The sequence below is a fragment of the Ciconia boyciana genome, chromosome 2 (genome assembly GCF_034638445.1).
Source record: "Ciconia boyciana chromosome 2, ASM3463844v1, whole genome shotgun sequence".
NCBI lineage: Eukaryota > Metazoa > Chordata > Aves > Ciconiiformes > Ciconiidae > Ciconia > Ciconia boyciana.
The window spans coordinates 19,403,753-19,419,847 of NC_132935.1; positions in this window are offsets into that span (position 1 = coordinate 19,403,753).

Genomic DNA, 16,095 nt, shown 5'->3' on the forward strand with positions numbered 1-16,095 from the left:
TTACCTTCCCACACATCTAGTAAATCTGTGCCTGCTCATCATTCAGAATGTGTCCACAAATGAATAAAAAAAAAAGAATAAACCTAATAAACCTTCAGCACATTACTTCTTACTTTCAGCCAAAATCAACTACATTTATTTTTAAGCTTAAAAAAAGTTTTTGAAAAAGAGACAACATTGTCTTAAAATTTAAATCCTTCTTGAAATTATTTTTTGAAATTACAATTTCAAATTAATTTTCTTGGACCAGCAGAACAATTACATTATAGCACTCTTCACATAGTATTTTGGTACATTCAGTTTTCACACTTTCAAAAAAGAGGCATATCACTTGCTAAATGAGAAGTAGCAGCTTAATGTCCTCTGGATGCACCATTTGCACTAAATATTTAGTTCAAGTGTGTGAACCTTGCAAGCTAAATGCTGAAGACATAACATATTTTGAATGGAAACTGGAGACATCTGTGTGTTAATCTTTTTCACCTTGATATTCTCAAAAGAAGACCAAAGAAAATCTAAACCATTTTCAGATTTCAGGATGATTTGACTAAAGACATTTCTACTGCTTCTTCATCTTTATATCATCAACTCTTTCTCTCCTTTTTTCTCCACAGTTATTATATTCGTCTAGCTTATCTGTCTCTATGAAAGTTTCCCTGTTCCCACACATCTGCATCTTCATACTTCATCCCTGGCCTACCTTTTTTCCGGGTTTCAGTCTGTCCTGGCTTTCCATATTTTTAGCCCCTTTACCTTTGTAGATCACTGCTGAGCCAAGTAATTTTGTCATTTTCTCAGCTGATCCTCTGTCGTGATGAATTTCTAATCCTGAATGCTTTAGTACAGTGTCACTTCCCACCGGGGGGGAGGAGGAAGAAGGAAAATTGTGATGTCAAATGTCACGTGAAGGGCGCAAGTTTGGCATGTGGCTAAGGGAAAAGAGGTGGCCTTCCCGTTGAGTCACGAGGTTCAGAAAGGACCCCCTTGGTTTCTAAACCCCTTCTCAGAGAGGAGTCTATGTGTGGCTGGACCCAGTCTTAGTCTCAGACTTGGTCAATGGTTTGTATCTAAGGGTTATGGGGACGATAAGGGTAGCCACACGACAGTCAGCGTTTGCCTGCCAGGTCCCTCTCCATCCCACTTGGGAGAGACTCAGGTTTGCAAATTCCCTTGGACTAAATTAAGGTGAAATGACACCAAACGATCAATTAGGCACTTTATTTGTGGTGGGAACAACTTGAACATGGAATGCATCAACTTGGAAACCTGGGAAAGCATAGAAGGGTTGGCAATGGTGGAATCTTATTGGAACATTTATAAGAAAGAAAGGAAAGAGGAGAGAGCGGAGGGGAGGGGTGAAGGGAAAGGTAAGGAGAGGGGAGGGAGAGGAGAACAGACATATCACCACCCTTGGATCCCACGATGATGATGACAGGTGTGGTAATCCTCCAGTGATGGGTGCGCATCTGATTCCCTTTGGTGTGTCTTTTATACTGTAGTCCCCGCCTCCGGTTACACCCTGTGAGGACTTATGTGGTTCTTGTTCTAGAAAGTTCTCAATCTTCTGCGCAGGCGCTGGGGGAGGGGAGTGGTCGCGAGGGGTCTCTTGGGTGGTCACAGGCCCCTTCCTCAGACAAACTCTGTGTGACCTCTGGCCATAGATGGTAAGGTCCATTGGAACCCAGAACCGCGCGTCCTCTGACGCGCTCGCCACATCCCCTGGTAGCTGACCCCTGCCGCCGCCATGCAAACCGCACCTCGCCTCGCCACAATGTTTGAGACATTAACTCTTTCACTCTCTCATATAGCCAGTGATTTTTTGACATATGGCAGCTGGAAAGAATTGAGAAAACACTGGAAAACTGCTCGTAATTAGCATAAATGCACATACACACCAGTTTAAGATATTTTTCAGTTTTGCTCTTCTGCTTTTAATTTGTTCAGTTAATTACTGCAGCTTAGGTGTATTACAGCCAGGTTATAGAATGTTCTGTCACCTTTGATTTAGCAAAAGGCTTCTGAGGTTTGGAGTTATCTTTGATGGTACCCATTAATACCAAAACAGTACCAAAATTAATACCAAACAGTCATGGCATGGTTTATTAGAGAAGCATTAACAGTCAGACTGAGTCCCAGCAGTTTATTTCAAAGAATGCTGTGATTTATTGAAGACATCATCTAACTTAGGGGCAGAGACATGCCCTTATAACCTGTTTGTACTATTTTCTCTTTGTAGCCAGGGCTGATTGATCAGTGGGACTTAACAGCAAAAGGCAGCTATTTGTCTAATCTGCCTACAGTTTTGCTCTTTCTTTAGAACAGTGATGGTGTGTGCTGGCATAGGTCTCTTTCTTCTCTTCTCCCCTGATTCTCCAAAACCATGTTCAGTTCAAATCAAGGCTTTAAATTCAGTAATATTCCCTTTAAATCAGCTGTCAATAATCATAATTTCCTGACCAGTATTAGCAATATTTTTAATGTTATATATGCCATAAGTGGTAATATGCTGTTCTCATAGGTTTCACCTAGATTTTCAATGGCAAGATGAACAAATATGAATTGAGGCACTCCTGAAAGACACAGGTATTACTTACTAATTATTTGTTTACAGAAGAAAAAGCAGGTACAGTAAGGATAATGGCATGTTTAAGCTCACACGGATGCTCAGTGGGAGTTAAGATTTCTGTCCAAGCCTATTAGCCCTTTGGACAAAATTCTTTAACAGCTTTAACCTCTTTCTATGACTCTGTTTTTCAGGAGAGTGCGTGTGTTCTTCATAGTTCTGTGTGTTTTGAATTTTCTGAATGCTGTGAATAGAATACCAATTTTGTTCAAATATTTTTTTCACTATTTTTATATTAGTATAGAAGGGAATACCATAAGGTTCTCATACGTAAAGTCTGTTATGAACATAAGTGACTGCACCAATCATTAGATAAATATTAAGGTCTCAAAAACCCTCACCTTCTTAACAGTCAAGTTTGATCCCAGTGGCTGAATTTTAAAATTACTATAAAAATTATCAAGTATGTAGCTCTCAAACTAATCTGGACAATTAAGGATCTGAATTCACAACACAAGAAAGCAAAGGAAGCAAAGGGACTTCTGTAAGTTGATATTATTCATTCTGAGTCAGCATTACACCATGCAAGAATACTAAAACATCCAAATACAGGTATCAGAAATGGCTGTCTAAATGGCACACAATTTTAACAGATATGAGCATATAAGCTGTTTCAGCAATGACTTCTTTAGACACTGAGGTAGCTAGACTCCTAACTAATTTCTAATTTACTAAACCAGAAACAGTCCAGTTGATTGTCAGTGAATAAGTGCCTTAGCACTTTCAAGGAACAAAAACTGAGGTTATGGAGGATTATCTTGGTAGAACGATATATCTGTTGTCTTGGCAGGTTATCAGGCTTGTATTTGAAAACTTACATTCTTACCCATTTGCAAGTAGAGTAAGCACTTGGCATTCTATAACACTTTTTTTTTTTCTTGGAGAACATTTTTTTTCTTTTTTCTTTTTCCTTTTTTTTCTTTTTTCTTTTTTTTCTTTTTTCTTTTTTCTTTTTTTTTCTTTTTTCTTTTTTCTTTTTTCTTTTTCTAGCAAAGCTGTTCAGAAAATATAAATTTATTACAAAATAAAATTTCATAACTTTGAGTGTCCTGTTTTGCCTAACAGAACACAAGTAAAAGATCATCTCTGCACAGGAATGAAGGAGTTGAGTCAGACTACATAGTAATTCAGAGGTAGGAAAACTAGCTTTTCTTCTTTGCAAAGTATAGATTGCAGGTCATGTTTGGAAGGCTCTGACTAGTTTCACTTTTTCCCTGTAGCAAAAAAAAGAAATACACAAGAGCTTTCCAAATGACAGCCAGAAAACCTTGCATTTTTCTCTGTGGAAGCACTGGAAAACTCATTTTAATGAAGTGTACTTTGTTTTTGAGGAACAAAACATTTGATAGGGGAAAAATGCCAGCTAGCTTTAGTAGCTCTTCCAATTAATCAATAAATCCATGTGAAATTTCTGCTGATAGTTTCTGTAAGTGTTAATGATTGTTACACTAGGTTAAATATTAGCATCCTCTAATACTTTTTGTTGATTATTTCCAGCATCATGTATGATACTATATCGGGGTTTGGGTTTGTTTTTTTTTTGGGGGGTGTAAATATATCAAAATATTCAGTAAGTTTGCAAACTGATCAGTGCAATTTTGTTAATGTTTTTTTATATGTATATATCAGCCACTAAGTCTGTGACTCAAGAATGTGCTGGACAATGCAGCACATTGAATGAAGCACATTGCACATTGCACAATGAAGCACATTGAATGAAGCACAGCACATTGAATGAAGTCCTTCATTTCTTGACATGGGTTAGAGTGTTTAAACTTTGTACTCCTTAGAGATGGCCAAGATCAGAATCTATTAGCAGAAAAATCTGACTGAGACAGATAAAGGTGAAGGTGTTTAGTAGGAGTTACAAAACTGATGAGTAAAATTCTTTAACAGTACTGAAAGTCAATACAACTTCACTAGCTTTAGGTCTTCATTCCACACAACTTTGGACCTTGCATTACTGTTTCACCAGGGCAAAGCAGACATGAGAGACATACTTCTGATTTACATGAGTGCAACTCAAAGTTCAAACAGCTGCTCAATTTATACTTTCATCAGGATGTATTTAAGTAAGCCAAGAAAACAAATGAAATAGTTCATACAACTTACTTTAAACCTTTTAGAAACAAGTATGAGATAAAACTGAACCACTGATGTCTTACTAAACATAGAACTGAATTACAAGAAATTATATAAAAGAAAGGTTGAAAAATATTAACAAAAATGTAGCACTTAAATAAAACTGCTTATGAAAAAATAAAATGTATTTTAAGTTTCTGTCTATAATGTGTGTTTCTTTGACCTAGTTGTTTCAAGGAATATTAAAGCAATGTGTTACACAGATTGGAAAAAAAAAAAAAAAAAAAAAAACAACAAAGCAGCTGTAATTAAACCATTCTTTTCCTAGGTCTGTGAATGCTTGCAGTAACGTTTCAATGTCAACTCATGACTAAATAATCATAATCTTTTTCCTTCTTTTTTACTCCCTTAAGGAGATGTTCTTTATAATTAAGGAAATTTGTTCTGAAGCTAGGCTGTTGTCTTAATTAAGTTACTATCCACGTAAATATCCTTTAAAAAAGAGTATTCAAGAACATTTTGTCACAGAAATATTACATTAAGTTATTCTTACTAGCAGCTGATATTAGTGTATCATCTGATGGATAGGGAATTAGTCTATTGTTTCTCATTCAAGTCCTTTCAGGAGCATACGTGAAATTTCTGTAGTAGGAAATTATTTTGTAACTGAATCAACTTTACATGTTAGACTTGTGCATTGTTTATTGGAGTAGATTGCAGCAATCAGAAAAATACCTGGGACTTCCTGAATCAGGGACCCCAACTCATTTAATTCCAAAGTGCACACTTGAATTTGGTTAGATAAATCACTCCTTAAACTCTAATGACTATACAAACTCTTATTCTCCCAACAGTAGGGTTAGTAGCTGTTACATTTATGCCTACATTGTAAACATGTAAGGTGGGACAAGCCTGACATTCTACACACAAAAAAATTTATTCACACTTTGACAAGGTTGTCTGTATGTAGATACAAAGATTTTTAATCTTTACATTTTATCAAATAAAATAATTTATACAACCAAAGAATACTGTTTGTCTAGATGGACAAACGTATTCTGTAATGAATAATAAATGGAAACAGTGAAAAGTTCATAGCTACACGTGTGTAAATAATATTTTTTTATTTTATTTTGTCTAGAAAAGCAAGAGAAAAATGTATTTTATTTTGGACAGTGTTGAGTTGTTTTCCACCTAAACCAAAATGTTTTCCTTCCATTTTGTGTAAGTCAAAGTAGTTATACTGATACAGCTCACAGCAAAAGGATATGTTTGAGTAGGTAGTGTCTTCTATATCCAAATAATAATTAAGGCACAAACTGAGAGCGTGGTAGGACTGGCTTCAGTTTTCTCATCTCTCCGCATGTATCTCGACGTGAAATTCCTAATATCCGAATGCATTGTCTGAGCCAGCATGTAGTACAATATTCAGATTGCATTTCATTATTCTCTTCTATTGGAGCTGTTTTAATTTACATTAAATACTTAAAATATTCATTGAGCTAGTGAAAGAGAATGCAAATGATGCCAACACCATACAATCCTTTTTGTCTAAGACTTGATCTTTTTTTCTACCTCAAAAGCTTGTATGGGAGGTTTTAGAGGACTTTTCTACATCTGTCATCTGACAAATACCTATCAGAAGCAACTTTCTTGTATGTGTACAAAATTTTTAATTGGGATATCAAACCTCCAGATATGGCCATAGGGCAGGTGAGTTGTGTCTGCACAGTCCATCCACTGCACATGGAAACACTGGACTTATTATGAATGCTGACACAGTTGTTCTGCCATTAGTAGGTCTGATGCTTCTCAAAAGTGCCAGATGTCCAAGACATCCCCAAAAGACTGCACACATGCACAGTCTACTTGTAAAAAGTATGCTTACCTAGTCCAGTATTTCCTTCAACATATTAGCCTTAAAATCTGTTTCCTCTTCTTTTAAATAGAGAAAATATTTGGCAGTATCTGCTGCAATGTAAAGTTAAGTACTTCACACAACATGAAACAGTCTCAGCAGGAAAATCTGTGAAAACCACCCACCCAGAATTCAAAGTTAGGGGACTCGTGAGAAGTGTAGTTTCATGTTCATGCAAATGTAGTAAAGAATTGAATCTGGGACTCCCACAGCCTAAGACATTTCTCTACATATTTAACTTGGGTAAAAGGATTTTTACCCATGCCATTCTGTTCTGTTAACCATGAAAAGATATTGCAAATAAAATTATCTGGTGCATTGAGACAGAATCTGTGAGTAATTTATGATTTACTAAATCCACTTTTTTTTTTAAGTATATCTTCCAAAAATAATGTCTAGATCTATGTAAGAGGGAGATTGTGGGAGAAAATTATACTCACTGGGAGTCTGAGAGATGTATACCCAATTTCTTCTAGCCAATACAGTCATCTTCCACAACCTTGGCCAAATCATTTGGTTGTTCTGTAACAAAAAGGTTGGATCCTAGGGTTGTCTTCTCTATATACCATTGCTTCATAGGTAGCCTATAGATGGCAAGTACAGATTTGCCTCAGTGAAGTAATATTTTATTGCACTTACACATACGATGCTCCATGTGTCCTGGAAAGTGCATTCCATTCGTACCTGTGACTGCCTGTGTGCTTGAATGCAGGTGGCAAGCAAGTCCAGTCTTCTGTATAAATCAGGGCTTGTTAAACTGTTCAAACATGGGGAACTTTAGCACAGTGCTATTCTGCAAGATTGTAATTACTGTGTGTTTTAACTTGCAAGTTTTGCAGGAATAAATATTTTAAAGATCGCAAAGTACTCCTAAACCTCAGTACTGAGGGCCTTACTTACATTTCTACATTTTTACAGAAACTTACATTTCTATGTAGATTTTTCCTCAGGTAATAAAGTTGTGAAATTACAAAGTACTTTCCCACATCACAGATCAGAACACAAATACATCAGAGCAAAACTATACTAGAATATTTGGTTAAAGAAAACACAATACTAAAGAGAGTTACAATAAGTTAAACTAAGTTAAATAATAAACATTAATTGTTGGTTTATTGTTTCTTGAAAAAAAATCCAATATTTCCAATGACAATAACTTTCTATGCAGCTGTGTCCACTACAGTTGATATAAAGTGACAATTGATAGCAAATTGTATTGACAGACCTTGGCTGAATATAATTACCTTAACTAACAAAGGTTCTGAATAAATTAATCATGGTATAATAGCATTTCTATTTTACAGCACTCTAGTATCAGAAAAAGAGAAACCATTGTATTTTTAATTAATACATTTTATTGCTTCTATTTACAATTGCTGAATTATGTCACTTAAATTAATTGAATTTTAGCTCTTCAATTAGTATTAAACAGAATATTAATTATGCAGCAAATGCAGATAAAGCAGCACCTACTTTTTCAATACAATTATATTCCAATTTCTTTGTGAAGGTTGCACACCCTATCCTAAGAAATAAATTCTCCCACTCAAGCTACATAAAACAGAGAAACAAGAAATTAAATACTGAGTTTTACATAATTTGAGGACAAAAGATCCTGAGGTGCTTGTAAGTTGAAAGCACCAACTCTCACAATGACATCATGGTACATCATGCTGGTATTGGCTGGGGTAGAGTTAATTTTCTTCATAGTAGCTAGTATGGGGCTATGCTTTGGATTTGTGCTGGAAACAGTGTTGATAACACAGGGATGTTTAGTTACTGTTGAGCAGTGCTTACACAGAGTCAAGGCCTTTTCTGCTCCTCACCCCACCCCACCAGCGAGTAGGCTGGGGGTGCACAAGCAGCTGGGAGGGGACACAGCCAGGACAGCTGACCCCAACTGACCAAAGGGATATTCCATACCATATGGGGTCATGCTCAGCATATAAAGCTGGGGAGGAAGAAGGAAGGGGCTATGTCTGGAGTGATGGCGTTTGTCTTCCCAAGTAACCATTACGTGTGATGGAGCCCTGCTTTCCTGGAGATGGCTGAACAACCGCCTGCCGATGGGAAGTAGTGAATGAATTCCTTGTTTTGCTTTGCTTGTGCAGACAGCTTTTGCTTTACCTATTAAAACGTGTTTATCTCAACCCATGAGTTTTCTCACTTTTACCATTCCGATTTTCTCCCCCATCCCACCGGGGGAAGTGAGCAAGCAGCTGTGTAGTGCAGTTCCCCGCTGGGGTTAAACCACAATCGGTTTGATAGTTCAAAAATACAGATACATTCAGGTTTCTTCAGGCCCTTGGAGCAGAAAGGGAGAGGAAACCACTGGTCCATAGGCATCCATTTGCTAATCATGCATTTGAAGTGGCCAAAAATAAACACGGACCACAAAACTGAGACTGAACTTCTGTCCTTAACCTGAACTTTGGGCTGCAGATGGAGGGTGTTGTCCGTTGAGAATCCCAGGACCCATTCAGTTCCCTCAGCATAGACTTCCAGTGTCACCTATGGTGCCTGAGGGTGTCTCCCCTGCCTCCAGCTGCTATGGGAGGCAAATCTGTGCCTCCCACCGGTCCTGAGCCTTAGCTGCTAGTACTGAGCAGTCGACTTAAATGCTCTCGGGCATCAGAAGTGACGTGGAAGTTTGTTTGTGGGCAACTGCATTGAGTTTTAGCTGTTAGCAGAAGTTTGTCAAAATATGTCTTGTTAATTTTGCAGCCACTGGTTCATGAGGTTTCTGGTCCTTTTTCCTTTACTTTATTTATGTTCCATTTAGTGCTTGGTTTAGATCATCTCTTGACCTTTGTTCCCAGTCTTCACTATGGATTCATATACAAAATAACCAGCATGTAGTCATCCTGTCCCAGGAGCAGAGCAGGAATTTAATTAAAAACCTGAAAAGAAAAGTAAATTTCATTGTTTTTTATTCTACAAGGAAACTATAAATTCACCTCCACCACCTAGACCTTTACTGCAGGATTAAAGAGCACGTAGAAGGTTTTGCCCCACTTACTAGTTGCTTATGCCCTGAGAGCTGCCTGGAAGAGGGAGGATCTGTGGGCATCTGTGATGCAGTCTTCTGGTCAGGCAAACATGTCCAAATTTTATGTGTTGTCAGAATGCTGATTCTGACAGCCCTGTTCCTGACACTGAAGTTTTGAAAACATTACTTTTTCATTCCAAAGCCTAAGTCTGAATTGCATAGCTTTAAAAAAAAGAAAAAAATTGCCTCCTCTGTATTCCTTAGCAAGGAAGTAACAAAGAAGAAAAGATACTGGCTTTGCTGTCAGAAAACCTCTGCATTTCATACACAGAGCAGTCCTGAGCACAGCTGAGGTCCAGTGCATTTGCCTTCTTTCTTTCTTTTTTTTTTTTCTTTTTTCCTTGGTCCAGGGAAAGACTGTCAAGTTCACAGGAGTTAAATGGCCACCAAACCATAATGTGGCTTATCAATCTCAGTGACAGCACTGAAAGGAATCAAGAATGTTTCACGCTTAGCGCTGCAACGTCTTCAAAGTCAATGTGCATGTCTGAAGAGACAGATTTAGTCAAGTCAGGAGAGAGCTGAAATTCCTTTATGTATATGCGTGAAGCATATACACATTATAGGGTTTCTTCCATTACATTATAATCATGTAATTACAAAACATATTTTAGAAGGATAGGTCTAGAATCAATTTCTTACACTTTCACAGATACTTTAAGGCACGTTGTCCTGGTTTCAGCTGGGACAGAGTTAATTTTATTTCTAGTAGCTGGTATAGTGCAGTGTTTTGGATTTAGTATGAGAATAATCTTGATAACACACTGATGGTTTGGTTGTTGCTAAGTAATGTTTACACTAGTCAAGGACTTTTCAGCTTTCCATGCTCTGCCGGTTGCACAAGAAATTGGGAGGGGGCACAGCCAAGGTAGTTGATCTGAACTGGCCAAAGGGCTATTCCATACCATCATGCCGTCATGCTCAGTATATAAACTGAGGGAAGTTGGCTGAGGGGCAGCGATTGCTGCTCGGGGACTGGCTGGGCATCGGTCGGCGGGTGGTGAGCAGTTGCATCACTTGGGCTTTTTTTTTTCCCCTGGATTTTGTTCCCCTCTCTCTCCCTCTCTTGTTATTTTCCTTTTCATTAATTTTTTTACATTATTATTATTATATTTTTTCTAATTATTAAATTGTTCTTATCTCAACCCACGAGTTTTCTTACTTTTGCTCTTCCGATTCTCTCCCCCATCCCACCGGGAAGGGGGAGGGTGAATGAGTGGCTGTGTGGTGCTTGCTTGCCAACTGAAGCTAAACCACGACACAGGTTCACTTTCTTTTTGGTTTTTCTTTGAATGAATTGCTATGTAAGTTTCAAAAACAAAGCCACTCTATAAATAAAATTAGTAAAATGCCCACAAATTGCTTTAATAGACACGTCTGTTAAAAGCCAATATGCAATTAAAAATATTTTTTAAAAATTCCTTTATTTTTTCTGTCATTACCATTTTTATTGTTTCTTGTCAGTTTTCATAAAGATATTGTATACATGTCTACATGTATATATCTACTTATATATGTATGTAAGTATTTTATTTTCCATTGTAAATAAGGAATTCACTTTACTTGCTAACTTGAAGTGAAATGCAGGTTAGCTTCAGCTGACAGAAATCTTCAGTGTTGGCTACACTTCTTGTAGTTTAGGAAAGATGAAAATATTTACAACTGCTAATGAATGAATATAAAGATATCTATTTGATATTAAAGAATGATTACACTAGCTAGTGGACTATAACAGATTTTTTTTTATATGAAGACTGTGTACATAGGCTATACTTTTAAACGTATGATAATTTGAAAAGCAGGTTCTATTGCCTTTATAGCAGTATAGTATTTCTCGGTTTTAGCCTCACAATGTCTCAATGTGTAACACTGAAAGTAATTGCTTGTTCTTGCACAAGCAGTCTTTTTTTCTTCAGCTAAGTGCTCTGTTATGATTCACTAAAAAAATATTGCTTTTGTTTTCATCCAGTTTAAGAGAAACCTGTAGGAAAACAATTCATTCCATGATTATGTGATATGGAATGATAATTCTTAGAATTATAAAGTCATAGAATATCTCAAGGTCTCATAAGGATCATCGAGTCCAATGCCCTACTCCTTGCAGGACTACCTAATACTAAACCATATGACCAAGAGCATCGTCCAGATGCTCCTTGAACTCTGAACTTCTTGTTCAGCAGCTACTCCTTTAAGCACTTTAAGCTTGGTCAAATATTCTGGAATATCTGCTGCTTCCTTCATGTTGTTCTGCTTAAAACTTTCCCAAGATTTAAAGGTGAGTCTTTAGAGTATACATCCTATATGAATGGTACATAAGGCACCGAGTCATTAGGTATCCAGTTAAATCTAAATGAAACTCATACAAGATATACCATAGCTGTAAGAAGTCGTTAAGCTTCTTTGTAAAAGTAGGTAGCTGGAACAATCAAGGTCTCCAAGAGAATATGTGCTGCTGTGAGCACGCAATTTCACTCATGCATCTGACCTATGTGGGCAGAGGAGTACTGTTTGGCTAAAGGTATCTGAGGATATAGTTCCACTTTGGACCTAATCTGCTGTATTTAAATGTAGAAAGGGGAAGTTCTGCTCCTCCTTTCTCCTTCCACGTCTTGGCTGCTAACTCTTGAGACTTCTCTTTTCACAAGTGCTTTTGCAATCCCAGCATGAGTTGGATGCAGGGAAGCAAACAGGAAAGCCCAGGAGGTGGGGAAAGGAGCCAGCCAGCATCTGTCAGAGACCCACATTTAGTTTACATAAGGCATAATGAGAAACCATATAAATGAGTGAAATAGAAATTCCAACACAGCCATCACAGGGAAAACAAAGACACAACTGATGAAGCCAGAATGTGTTCCAAGAACTTGAACATCAGGAAAAGTCTGGAGAAATGGCTTTTGGAAGCGACAGCTTACTGAAACACTTTTACTATATGCAGATAAATTGTTTCATGGTTCATTTCTCCAGAGCATAGAGAAACAGGATTTTGCATATTCCGTTTTACAGGAGTGTATATGTATCTACATTTCAAAAAAGCAAAATAATATTTGAAAACTTATTTTCTCACAAGAGCACAGCAAAATCTCTGGAGAAGACAAATAATACATTAAACAACACCTACGAACAGAAAGAATACCAGAAACTTGAAAACACCTAAAACTGTAGATTCACAGTAGAAACCAGAATACTGGGATAATTCCATGGAAATTAACTTCTGTAAAATAAAACAGAAGACCTTAGTTTCTTCATGAGATCTTTATTTTAAGTACTGAAGAAAGTCACCATGACTCTGAAAATTATAAAAGTAGAGCTCAAGCAGCTATTGAAACAAACCAAAACAAACCCAGATCAGGTAAAATTCGTGATAGGAAGTCTGATGATTATTGATAGATCATAGCTAAGCTATTGACCGAGTGACTAATTTTCATAGAAAGCTTAATCCATATGACATGAAATTGGAAATGAGACATCAAATAATAAGAATGTAGACTGATCAAAGAAAGACCTTTCACATTGTAATTTCTAAAGAATGTGCATTTTGGATGAAAGGGTTGAAAAACTTGTTTCCTGATGAAAGAACAAACTGAAAATCATAGCCATGTTCTTTCTGTAGTTTGGATGATGTTTTGTTTCATATTCTTGAGTATTGGAAAACTGGAAACTTTTCATATGGAACGATGTAGACCTGGGCAAAAGAAACTTGGGTTTAGACTCATTCAGTTGGCTTAGTAGGTACTCTTGCATTTCTGCAATTTTTTATTGTATAATTGTAAAAACATCCTTAGAGTTCCTCTTAATTTGATGTGATGTAACTGAAAGGACCTCTGCTGAACTGGCCTCTGCTTCAAAGTGCATAATGAATAGTTAACATGGATTTTTCTCTGTTATTTGGTCAGTTTAGCACATTGTGAGGTATATTAGTGATTTATATATTCTAACTGGATGTCTTTAATATGCGTTGTTACTGTGCCTTGTCACAAAGCACACTGGTAGGCATTTAACAAATATGTAATCTTACATTAAAATTAATAATTTTCTTGGTGTCTATTCCTTAATAACTAACTAGTATACTTGAAAAGACATATTTATTTTCTCTAGCTGCTCAATATTTTAATAATTTTTAAAAAACTTTTGTTTCCCTTGTAAATACTATCTGTATTGTATTGGAGACCTAGAAAAGCTGACTATGAATTAAACCAGAAACAGGGGTAGTATTCTTCTGTCCAGCATTATAAAGTACATTATGATTTATATTTCCTTTCACCTTCTGTGCTATCCAGTGAACCACAACGGAAATGGAAATTTAGCCAGTTATTGTAAAACCCTGAGAATAAAGAATCTTTTGTTTCATGTAGTTTTGTTTCTTCATTGCATGTCCTTGAAAATCAGTAATACTGAAAGACAGAAAAAAGTGGTTTGTACTACACAAATTTTCTTTCTTTGCTCAATAAGCTTGATTTCAGACATGAGCAATGTTGATGGAAATGAAACATATTCACCCCAATCACTATGCTCTTCATTATCCTGTCTACTAACACCACTTAGAAGAAAAGACATGCTCATTTGCAAGCACCTTCATTTTTGGATATTTAAGAACACAAATTAGATGTTTTTTCTGAAAGAAAAAAAGTGGGCTTTCTGTTCCATCTCTTAAACACAGGAATGTGACTGACAAAAACCTCACTTCATGTATAAAGTAGAAGGCCTGAACTCCAGCCTTGCTCTTGAAGACACTTCTTATTCAGACATGGCTCAGCCTATGAATAAACTCCTTCTTAAAGCAGGTTGGTGATGAGAGAACATCATTGTAGAGAATGGAGGAAGAGGAAAATAGTTTTTGCATCCCATGAAATGTTTTAATGTTTTGTGTAGTTTTATGTAGTATGTTTTAGTATTTTATGTCTTCATTCTGTATGGAGACTGAGAACTTTCAAGATTTCTCCTTTAAACTACATGTGTGCCTTTATATTCAAGTATTTATTTTGTTGTATTCAGGCCAAAAACCCCTAAGCTTAGGTTTCCTTTGCTTCAAGAAAGTGCTTGAATTATTTTCTTCTAGCTGTTTTCCGATAATTTTTTTCTCAATAGTTTGAGTTGTTCCAACATATTTCAATAGCTATCTATGAATAGATGAAAGAGAAATATACTTGAATGCCCTGTGTTCAACTGGAGTATTTTTTCTCTCCCTCACTGGCCAATGATACAATTGTATTTCAGAAATTCTGAGAAGAATAAAAAGCTCAAATCTGTCTTCTTAAGAATTCAAGATACCACATGTAAACAAAGCCTCTCTTTTCATTGGCTGCCCACAAATGCTAACATTAATTTGTTGACTTTACCTTTAAACCTCATTGCAAGATACCAAACAATGACAAGAAACTAAAGAGACCTCTGTGACTAAAGCAGGTACCTTAGTCTCATCAGGACTCATTACAATTACAACAAAGTGAAAAGGATTTTCTGAAACTCCTGTTCTTAAGAAAGATATTTCCTAAGACTTAAGGCCTGCTGAAACCTTGCCTTTTATTCCAAAAGCAACATGACTTCCTTTGATCATATGTCTACAGCAAGATGTGTATTTCATAGGACACATAAATGAAAGAAAACCAAAACCAAAATGTGATGGAAATTAATTCTGCAGTTTAAAGTAGAACTGGAAAACTGTGATGACTTAAAAAAATAAAACATCAAAAATATAATTTAGAAACATTAGATTCATTGTTTTCCAACATCATTACTGTATCTATGTTATATTAATTTCAAATTGGCAATGGTATTATAATTTCACCAAATCAGTAGCAATTCAAATACAGAACAAGAAACTAAAATTAAAATTCAAAGACTATGAATGATGTGTTGAGCATTCAGCCTGAACTATGGATCTAAATGGATCCAATTCTTTTAAAATGAAAGAGTATTCAGCATGTGTTCTTACAGTTCTAGAGAAAGGTCCATGCAGCAGGACATGGTAATTGAAGTCCTACTGAACACTTACTATAACAAACTAGGTACAACAGCCAAAACACAGCAAGGTTTTCAACACTACCTCACACAATATTCTTGTACTCAAATTGAGACATTATAGTCTGGGTAGGTGGATTAAAAAATGTTTGGATGATTGGGCTCAGCAGGTAGTTGTTGTACTCTGCCTGGAGGGGAATAAATAGTAGAGTATCACAGGACTCTATCATGGGACCTGTTCCTTAAAACATTTTCATTAGTGACCAAAAGGAGGTGACAGAGTGCACTCATCAATTTAACAGATGACATCAAGCTAGGGGGAACAAACAATACACCGAAGTACAGAACCACCATCCAGATGGACCTAGACAGGCTGGAAAAATGGTCCAACAGGAATCTTATGAAATTTAACAACAGCCAATGCAAAGTCCTGCACCTGCGAAGGAAGAACCCTTGGCAAAAGGG